We start from the raw sequence: 8530 nt of genomic DNA on the forward strand, positions 1-8530 counted from the left end.
GTTTGGCATACATTTTAAAGTGAAAAATCTGTCTCAGCGTAATTCCACTACCATGGAATTGCTCATAAGCTACACAAGCAAACCAGCACTACGAGTGTGACCACGACGACAACCATAACAAATGACCAATTCCAAAAGAATCTCCAACACTTCCTGTCTACAAACCATGGGATCCAGGAAAATAATAATCTAATCCACAGAGAGAGACATCACATGGACTTCTCATAAAGACCGTGTTTAGCATGGCCACAGGGGTGGTTTAAAACTCGGGCCTTGCATCTCTGTCATATTTCATGAGAAAAACTTTGGAAAATAGGTCAAAGCTTAAACCTTAGCTTAAGAAGTGCATATTGGTTGAAAGCCTGTGCAACCCTGGAGGTATGTGTTCAGTGGAAAAGGGATAAAGTGTAATGCGTGTGTGTCAGAGGCAACGCATCATATTCATGTGCATCAGCACAGCAGGCCAGATCAGGAAGCCAAAAGGCAGAAATCCAGTGGAATTCCTCAAAAAAAATCATCCTCAGCCTTTCCTCCAAGCTGCTTCTCCAAGCTAAGCACAGGGGAAAGAAACTACCTCATAGTAGAAACCAAGATGCAGGGATTGAAGAACAAACTGGATGAGCAGGAAATAAAAATCAGTCCCTCTTGGAGGAGAATGGAAGTTGAATATAAAACACTTTATTTGGAGTGCTTGTCTATTCAACTTCCATTGTACTCTTATCACCTGCAAGCTCAGCCATCTCCTGCAGTTGTGCCTTTGAGCAAGTTGCTTAACCCCTATAATTTCTCCAGGGACGCTGCACTCTACCCCATCCAGGGCATGTTTTATCTGTCCTTCTGAGGGGTTGGGATAGAACAGACAAATTGCTGATGGACATGTGTGCATATTGGACAATAAAAAGGAATCATCTTCCTCTAAGCTTGCAGAAGTAGTGGAGGTAGCAGCCTAGCTGTAGTAAGTGGTCATGATATGTAGAGGAACAAGTAGCCGAACCAAACAGAGACGAGGCTTCCTTTTCATTTGGCATTCCACTTCATGGAAGCAAACTGCAACAGAACAAGTTTAGTTGATCTGGCCCAGTCTAGTCTACTCTCTCACCATATCTGAATAGCACTTGTATGTAGTGATGGGGGATATTATTTCAGATGATATATCATATTGACAATATCGTAATATTATTTTTGGCGCTAGTTTGCTATGCCTGCACCAAAACTCCTCTATTTGTACTACTTTTACTGCACTTTTTATTTTATTTACTTATTTACTTATTTTTAAATAGGGAGCTAATTTGTTTTCAGCACTTTTATTTATATGACTGATCAAAACTTGTTTTCTCATGGCTCTCTTGTTCCTCTGCAGCAGACATTTGGTGAGCAATATGTTTGGAACATCGAATCGCAATAAAAAAAAAATCACAGTATCAAATCGCGATACATAAGTATCGTGATAATATCTTAGCGCGAGTTCCCTAGTAATTCCCAGCCCTACCTGTATGGTGAGCAAGTATATTGATAAGAAATCAAATCTTCACTTCAACATACTTGATTGTGACTGTAAACTTGACATGATGTGGGGACCGGATGTTGGGAATAACTTTTGAAAATAAGTGACATTGCCAGATCCTGCGGACGCGCCTTTCCTGAGGCAATCATTATCGTGTTTCAGTCAACGAGGCCGCTGTGTCAATTTCACTAAAGCACAAAGCGGAACAGCCTTTGAACCTTCACTTTCATCTCATTGCAATGCTGTATCCACAACAAACCCAGATATGGAACACAACACAGGATCAGTCTGTATTGCGAAATATAGCCATTTTATCATCATCAGTGCCTTGAGTGACATGGAGGTACATCAGTCCTGAACAGCTCAAATGTAGGAAGGGGTTTATAATTTGCGCTTGGAAAAAAATACAACTATCACAGGGTTAGGTTTTCAGAAGAATGTGGTGGATTTCTCTCTAACCTTTTACCTGGGCTTTGCTCCTTTCATATTTATTTGGATCTTAAACTCCTCAGTCCCTGGTGGTGACAAGCATACCCATAGCATGATGCTGCCACCATAATATAAAAGGGATCAACAACATAGTTTTTACTCCCAAATTACTGGCCTGTATGACAAAGTGAAAAGAAAGAAGCCCATGTTAAAAATTCCACTCCAAATCATATATTCTGTTTTCAACAAGGCTGTTAAATAATACTGCAAAGACAACACAACAAATAAACAGACTTTTTGGAGTAAATTAAACTACAGGGTTGGGTCAAATCCCAAAGTAAAACCCTCTCTATTTTCAAGTATTGTGGTGGCAGCATCATGTTATGGGTATACTTGTCAAAAATCTATTTGAATCCCTTTTTAGATCATTTAAGGGGGTGCAGAAATTCTATTGGCACGGTAGCCTAATTTAAACTGTGCTCTTTACGTCATACCATTACCAACCATATGAGACTGGTAACACTTGTGACAAACTCGATTTGCTTGTTACTCTACAATTTGATTTGCAGGTAATGACACTATGTAATTAAATTGAACCATAGCAAAACAAGTACCATGTGGGTTAAAAGCTACTTGAAGTCCGTCTCTAAAACAGACTTTGAAAAAATAAAAATCAATAGTCAATTCTGCCTGGCTCTGAACAAAGAATCATTAAACACAAAATCATTCAAGCTAAACTAGCAGATTGAGTCAGAAACTGAAACGCAGGACTCTCCCTCAGACTCTCCCTGACTTGGCACCACTCAGCTCATGGGACTGATCAGATGTCACAAAGCCGCCATCCTTGGTTTAACCCGTGATCAGACAATTGGTAGGAAAAAGTCACATCCATGACATGGATACTGTTGGACTAGCCTTACTACAGTAACACTGGGAGTTATGGTCAATACTCTCAGTGAGAACAGCGATAATGATTTTTGAAACGCTATATACACACACACAGTTACAAAAACAATGGCACAAGGGAAGCGGTAACTTCACTTCTCCCCAAAGAGTTCAAGTTAACCGTGACACACCTTAAACGTACCTTTTTTGAAAGGATTATTTTTCTGTTTTCTTCTCGATATAAAGTTACTGTCTTATCTATATTATTTTATAGCACTCCAGTTTCGGTCCAGCCTTTACTTTAAGCACTTCCGGTTTGTCACACTCCCCTGGTGAAACCTTGCGACACCCGACACAATGCGTATGTGCAGGTCTCTAGTGTGTAAGAGTGTAAGGGGCGGAGTGAGGAGAAAGGTGTCATGAGAGTGGAGGAAGCAGGTCACATGATTTCCTGTACCAATGACCTTAGAGATTGGATTCCACCTGCCAGGTACATAGGGTGTGTTTGTGTGTCTTCAGCAGAATTTCTAGGAAATAGTCTATACAACTGCTCTACAGTTAAGTGTTTTAACAACCTGGTGAAGAACTCAACTGATCTAAATTGTGTGATTCTATGGCACAACTTGATCCCCTTCATGAGAGTGGTAAAGAAGGGGAGGTGGGTGGTTGCGGCAAAGGACAGCTAGAGGAGAGAGGTGAAGAGAAAGGAGGAGGGGGGACAGAGGGGAGAGGAGACGAACAGAGCGAGAAGCTCAGGTTTCTCTGCCCTGTTTGAAAGGTTGAAGCGTGTGGTTGGGCCTGCGTGGTGCTGCGGCAGGGAGAGAAAACCCTGGCTCTCAATACACTCAACCCATTGCGACTTCACAGGCCCTGTCTAACCAGTACCAATCCTTGCCTCACACCTGGAGGTGTGCACTCACACGCGGAGGTGTGCACTCACACGCAGTCGCGCGCACACACACACGCAGTCGCGCCTTACACAGCTTTGTCTGCACCAAGACTTCAATACCCATACAATTGTACACATTTTTCACAAGAGCAGTTTACCTATATCAATTTCTGTAGCAATCCATTGGCTTGGCAGAGAAATTGACAACTGAATCAAAATGTTGCCCATTTCTGTCTGTGTCTCATTAATAAATCAACTTTAGGAGCATGTCAGAGTTGAGAAAATGTATAGTTTCTGTCATGGTTTTTTTTCTGCCCAGCATCTGAACCAGTGTAGCATATTTTCTATTTTATTTACACAGGAAAGTCCCCTAATTGGCATTGTGAAAATGGCTGACGAACCAAATGATCTGACATGGGTGGCATCATCAACGCATTCCACTGAGTCATCTTCACTGGGACATCACCACCTGCCTCCTCTGTGGGCTATCCTTTTCTTTTCACAGAGAGAGGATGAAAAGGCGACATGGTTTGGCAGCGTTTTCTAAGTCTCAGCTGTGCAACTTCCAAGACAGAGAACTGCATAAATAGCACCGTTAAATAAGCATGGAGCTGCATTCAAATGGCCTGTTCAAATGGCCACACGGTGCGGTTAAGGTACAAAGCTGGACAGTCGGCATTGTGTGACAACTGCTGGCACTGAGGTGAATACCAAAGTAGACTACTCATTTCTCCAGGGACAGCCACTGAATACCTAGCTCGTAATACTCAGCAGGAGTTTGAATAGAATATATCCTGGCTATCAAGCCAACAACAAGTAACCTACTTTGAGTAGCCCAAGTCACCAAAATGGCTGTGGTGGTATCAGCTGAGTTTTAAAGTAATAGTTCACACCAAAATGCCCATTTGTTCAGATGTTTTCAAAAGTGGTCTAATGTCAAGATGAGTCCATGTCTCGCACGCCATCTGTTGTGCAGATCTAACTATATTCCTCAACCCCATAGGAAAGAAAGCCTAAGCACCATTTAAAATGATTAAATTAGATGGTGTCTATCTTTCCCCTTAATTTGGGTTTGTGATAGCTGGATCTACACAACAGATGGGATTGTGGGGAGTACACTTATTTTGAAAATGCTCCACTTTTGAGTTTTGAAAATATTTACAAACTTTGGAATCATTTTGTAACATATGGTCATGCAGGCCTACTCATAAAAAGTGTCATAAGCAGGAAGACATCTTCCTTGGTAGATGGATTATTATAACAATAAACAAGTAGCCTATAAACCTGCTGTACTATCAAAATGAATGCACTGCATCTCACTCCAGTCCTTCATACCCTGAAATAGGTTGGCCAACTGCCATAACTTCCCATGCAACCTCCACCACCAGTAATAATGGTGCAAGATTGGAAGTACCTGTCAAATTGGCAACATTAACCAGCAAACATTTGATTTAGCCTTGGCTAGAGCAAATTCACCATGTGCACACTCACACCAGAGCCTAAACTAGCATACTAAAACGCACACATTAAGGCTAGAAATTAACATAGCATTATAATAACTGTACATATCAACACAAGTTTATGACAAAACTCCTGTAACCTTGCTTTGGCCTTACGTTTATGATGTTGCCTACCGCAGTTCCCCCGACAGTCCCACAGGTGCACAATAGAAAGAGAGACGTTGGTTTGAGTCGATTAATCTGCTAGTATCTGAGATTTTAATTACATTGTTAAACGAACATACTTGACTTGTTTTAATCTCTTGCTGCTAAACCAGATACGTTTTCTATAGCTAATGTAAATGGCTTTGGTAATTACACTCACAGCAATGAGTTTTTCGTCTTCGTGCGCTCCTCAAAGTATGTGCATCTCACGGGGCGGGACAAATCTGTCACCAAATCAAGAGTTCTTTTCCATCTCTTAAAGTTGCAGTTCGCAGGGAATAAACATAAAATACTTTTATTCTTCTTCCAAAAAAATGTCTCCGCTCAACATCACAGACATACACTGAGTGTATAAAACATTAAGGACACCTTCGTGACCCCCCCCCCCCCTCCCCCCCTTTGCCCCTTAGAACAGCCTCAATTCGTCGGGGCATGTACTCCGCTGACACATGAAGTTAGCTGGATGTTCTTTGGGTGGTGGACCATTCTTGATACACAATGGAAACTGTTGAGCATGAAGAACACAGCAGCATTGCAATTCTTGATACAAACCGGTGTGCCTGGCACCTACTAGCATATCCTGATCGAAGGCATTTAAATATTTGGTCTTGCCCTTTCATCCTCTGAATGGCACACATACACAATGTCTCAATTGTCTCATGGCTTTAAAATCCTTCTTTAATCTGTCTCCTCCCCTTCATCTACACTGATTGAAGTGCATTTAACAAGTGACATCAATAAGGGATCATAGCTTTCACCAGGATTCATCTGGTCAGTAACAGGGGCACCATCGAGAGCATCCTGACAGGTTGCCTCACTGCCTGGTATGGCAACTGCTCGGCCTCCGACCGCAAGGCACTACAGAGGGTAGTACGTACAGCCCAGTACATCACTGGGGCCAAGCTTCCTGCCATCCAGGACCTCTATAACAGGCGGTGTCAGAGGAAGGACCTAAAAATGGTCAGACTCCAGCCACCCTAGTTATGGACTGTTCTCTCTGCTACCGCACGACAAGCGGTACCGGAGCACCAAGTCTAGGTCTAAAAGGCTTCTTAACAGCTTCTACCCCCAAGCCATGGTCTAAAAAAATATTAAAAAGTCAAAAAAAAATATCCCAATGCCCCAGGTCAGTGATTGGGGACACTGCCCTATGTAGGGTGCCGTCTTTCGGATGGGACGTGAAACGGGTGTCCTGACTCTCTGATGTCATTAAAGATCCCATGGCACTTATCGTAAGAGTAGGGTTGTTAACCCCGGTGTCCTGGCTAAATTCCCAATCTGGCCCTCTAACCATCACGGTCACCTAATAATCCCCAGTTTACAATTGGCTCATTCATCCCCCTCCTCTCCCCTGTAACTATTCCCCAGGTCGTTGCTGCAAATGAGAACGTGTTCTCAGTCAACTTACCTGGTAAAATAACGGATAAATAAATAAGACTGCTAAACAGCTAATCAAATGGCTACTCAGACTACTTGCATTGTCGTCCCCCCTTACTGACATGCTTACTTTTACACTGCTGCTACTTTCTGTTTATTATCTATGCATAGTCACTTTAACTCTACCTGCATGTACATATTAGCTCAATTACCTCGACTAACCTGTGCCCCCGCACATTGACTCTGTACCGGTACCCCCTGTATATAGCCTTGGTACTGTGATTTTACTGCTGCTCTTTAATCATTCTTTATTTTTATGTTTTACTTAACACTTATTTTTCTGAATTTATGGTTAAGGGCTTGTAAGTAAGTCTTTCACCTGTTGTATTCAGCGCATGTGACAAATACAATTTTATTTTATTTTATTTTATTTGAAAGAGCAGGTGTCCTGAATGTTTTGTACACTCAGTGTATATCTAGTAGTGAGTCTACACTACAGATGTAGAAAAGATTTCCATCTGCATCCCCGAGCCTTGCAATGAGAGTGTTATTTTATGTTGGCCCTTGTTGCACCGGGTAACACATAATCGAGCTAAAGCCGGGAGGGAGGAGCACCTTCTCAAATCCAACAGTAATCGCAAATCAAATCAAATTTAATTTGTCACATGCGTCCTGGCACGGTGGTCTAAGGCACTGCATCGAGGTGTGAGCTGTGCCACTAGAGATTCTGGGTTCAAGTCCAGGCTCTGACACAGCCGGCCACGACCGGGAGACCCATGGGGAGGTGCACAATTGGCCCAGCGTCGTCCGGGTTAGGGGAGAATTTGGCCGGCAGGGATGTCCATGACCCATCGCGCACTAGCGACTCCTGGCGCAATACATGCTGACACGGTCGCCAGGTGTACGGTGTTTCCTCCGACATATTGGTGCGGCTGGCTTCTGGGTTAAGTGGGCATTGTGTTGAGAAGCAGTGCGGCTTGGTTGGGGTGTGTTTCGGAGGACGCACGGCTCTCGACCTTCGCCTCTCCCGAGTCCGTACGGGAGTTGCAGCAATGAGACAAGACTGTAACTACCAATTGGATACTACGAAATTGAGGAGAATAGGGGGGGTAAAAAAAAGCGGGTGTTGACAAACAGTGACATGCTTACTTACGGGCCCTTCCCTACAATGCAGAGAGATAGAAATAATAGAAAAGTAAGAAAAGTAATAATAAAAAAAGTTAGTGCGAAAAGAGGCAATGTAGATAGCTATTTGGTTAACTACTTAACTAACTGTTTAGCAGTATTTTGGCATAGAAGCTGTTGAGGGTCCTGTTGGTTGCAGACTTGCTGTGCGGTAGCACAGTCCACCACAGCCACATCGATGTGAATGGGAGGGTGCTCGGACCTCCGTTTCCGGTAGTCCACAATCAGCTCCTTTGTCTTGCTGATGTTGAGGGAGAAGTTGTTGTCCTGGCACCACACTGCCAGGTCTCTGACCCCCTCCCTGTAGGCTGTCTCATTGTCGTTGTGTCGTCAGCAAATTTGATGGTGTTGGAGTTGTGTTTGGCCAGGCAGTCGTGGGTGAACAGGGAGTACAGGAGGGGACTAAGCCTGCACCCCTGAGGGATCCCCGTGTTGAGGGTCAGCGTGGCGGATATGTTGTTGCCTACCCTCACCACCTAGGGGTGACCCGTCAGGAAGTCCAGGATCCAGTTGCAGAGGGAGGTGTTCAGTCCCAGGGTCTTTAGCTCAGTGATGAGCTTTGATGGCATTGTGGTGTTAAACACTGAGCTGTATTCA

The 8530-nt window shown here is 43.5% G+C and overlaps 1 protein-coding gene across 7 annotated transcripts in view; it reads right to left on the reverse strand.

Annotated features, from left to right (window-relative positions):
• LOC110494219 (LIM domain and actin-binding protein 1) overlaps positions 1–5878 on the reverse strand; it is a 29594-nt gene extending 23716 nt beyond the window's left edge. For 2 of the 7 annotated variants that reach the window (XM_021569065.3, XM_021569063.3), the window contains exon 1: positions 3021–3210. The gene's annotated coding sequence lies outside the window, so the exon portion shown is untranslated. Of the gene's footprint in view, positions 1–3009; positions 3211–5323 lie in introns of those variants that run through there. The other 5 variants (XM_036950270.2, XM_036950268.2, XM_021569064.3 and 2 more) reach the window with 5 other exon arrangements.
• Positions 5879–8530: the final 2652 nt, after the last annotated feature.

This window comes from Oncorhynchus mykiss, chromosome 17 (assembly GCF_057628025.1).
Source record: "Oncorhynchus mykiss isolate SJ-2025 chromosome 17, ASM5762802v1, whole genome shotgun sequence".
In the NCBI taxonomy this organism is placed as follows: Eukaryota; Metazoa; Chordata; class Actinopteri; order Salmoniformes; family Salmonidae; genus Oncorhynchus; species Oncorhynchus mykiss.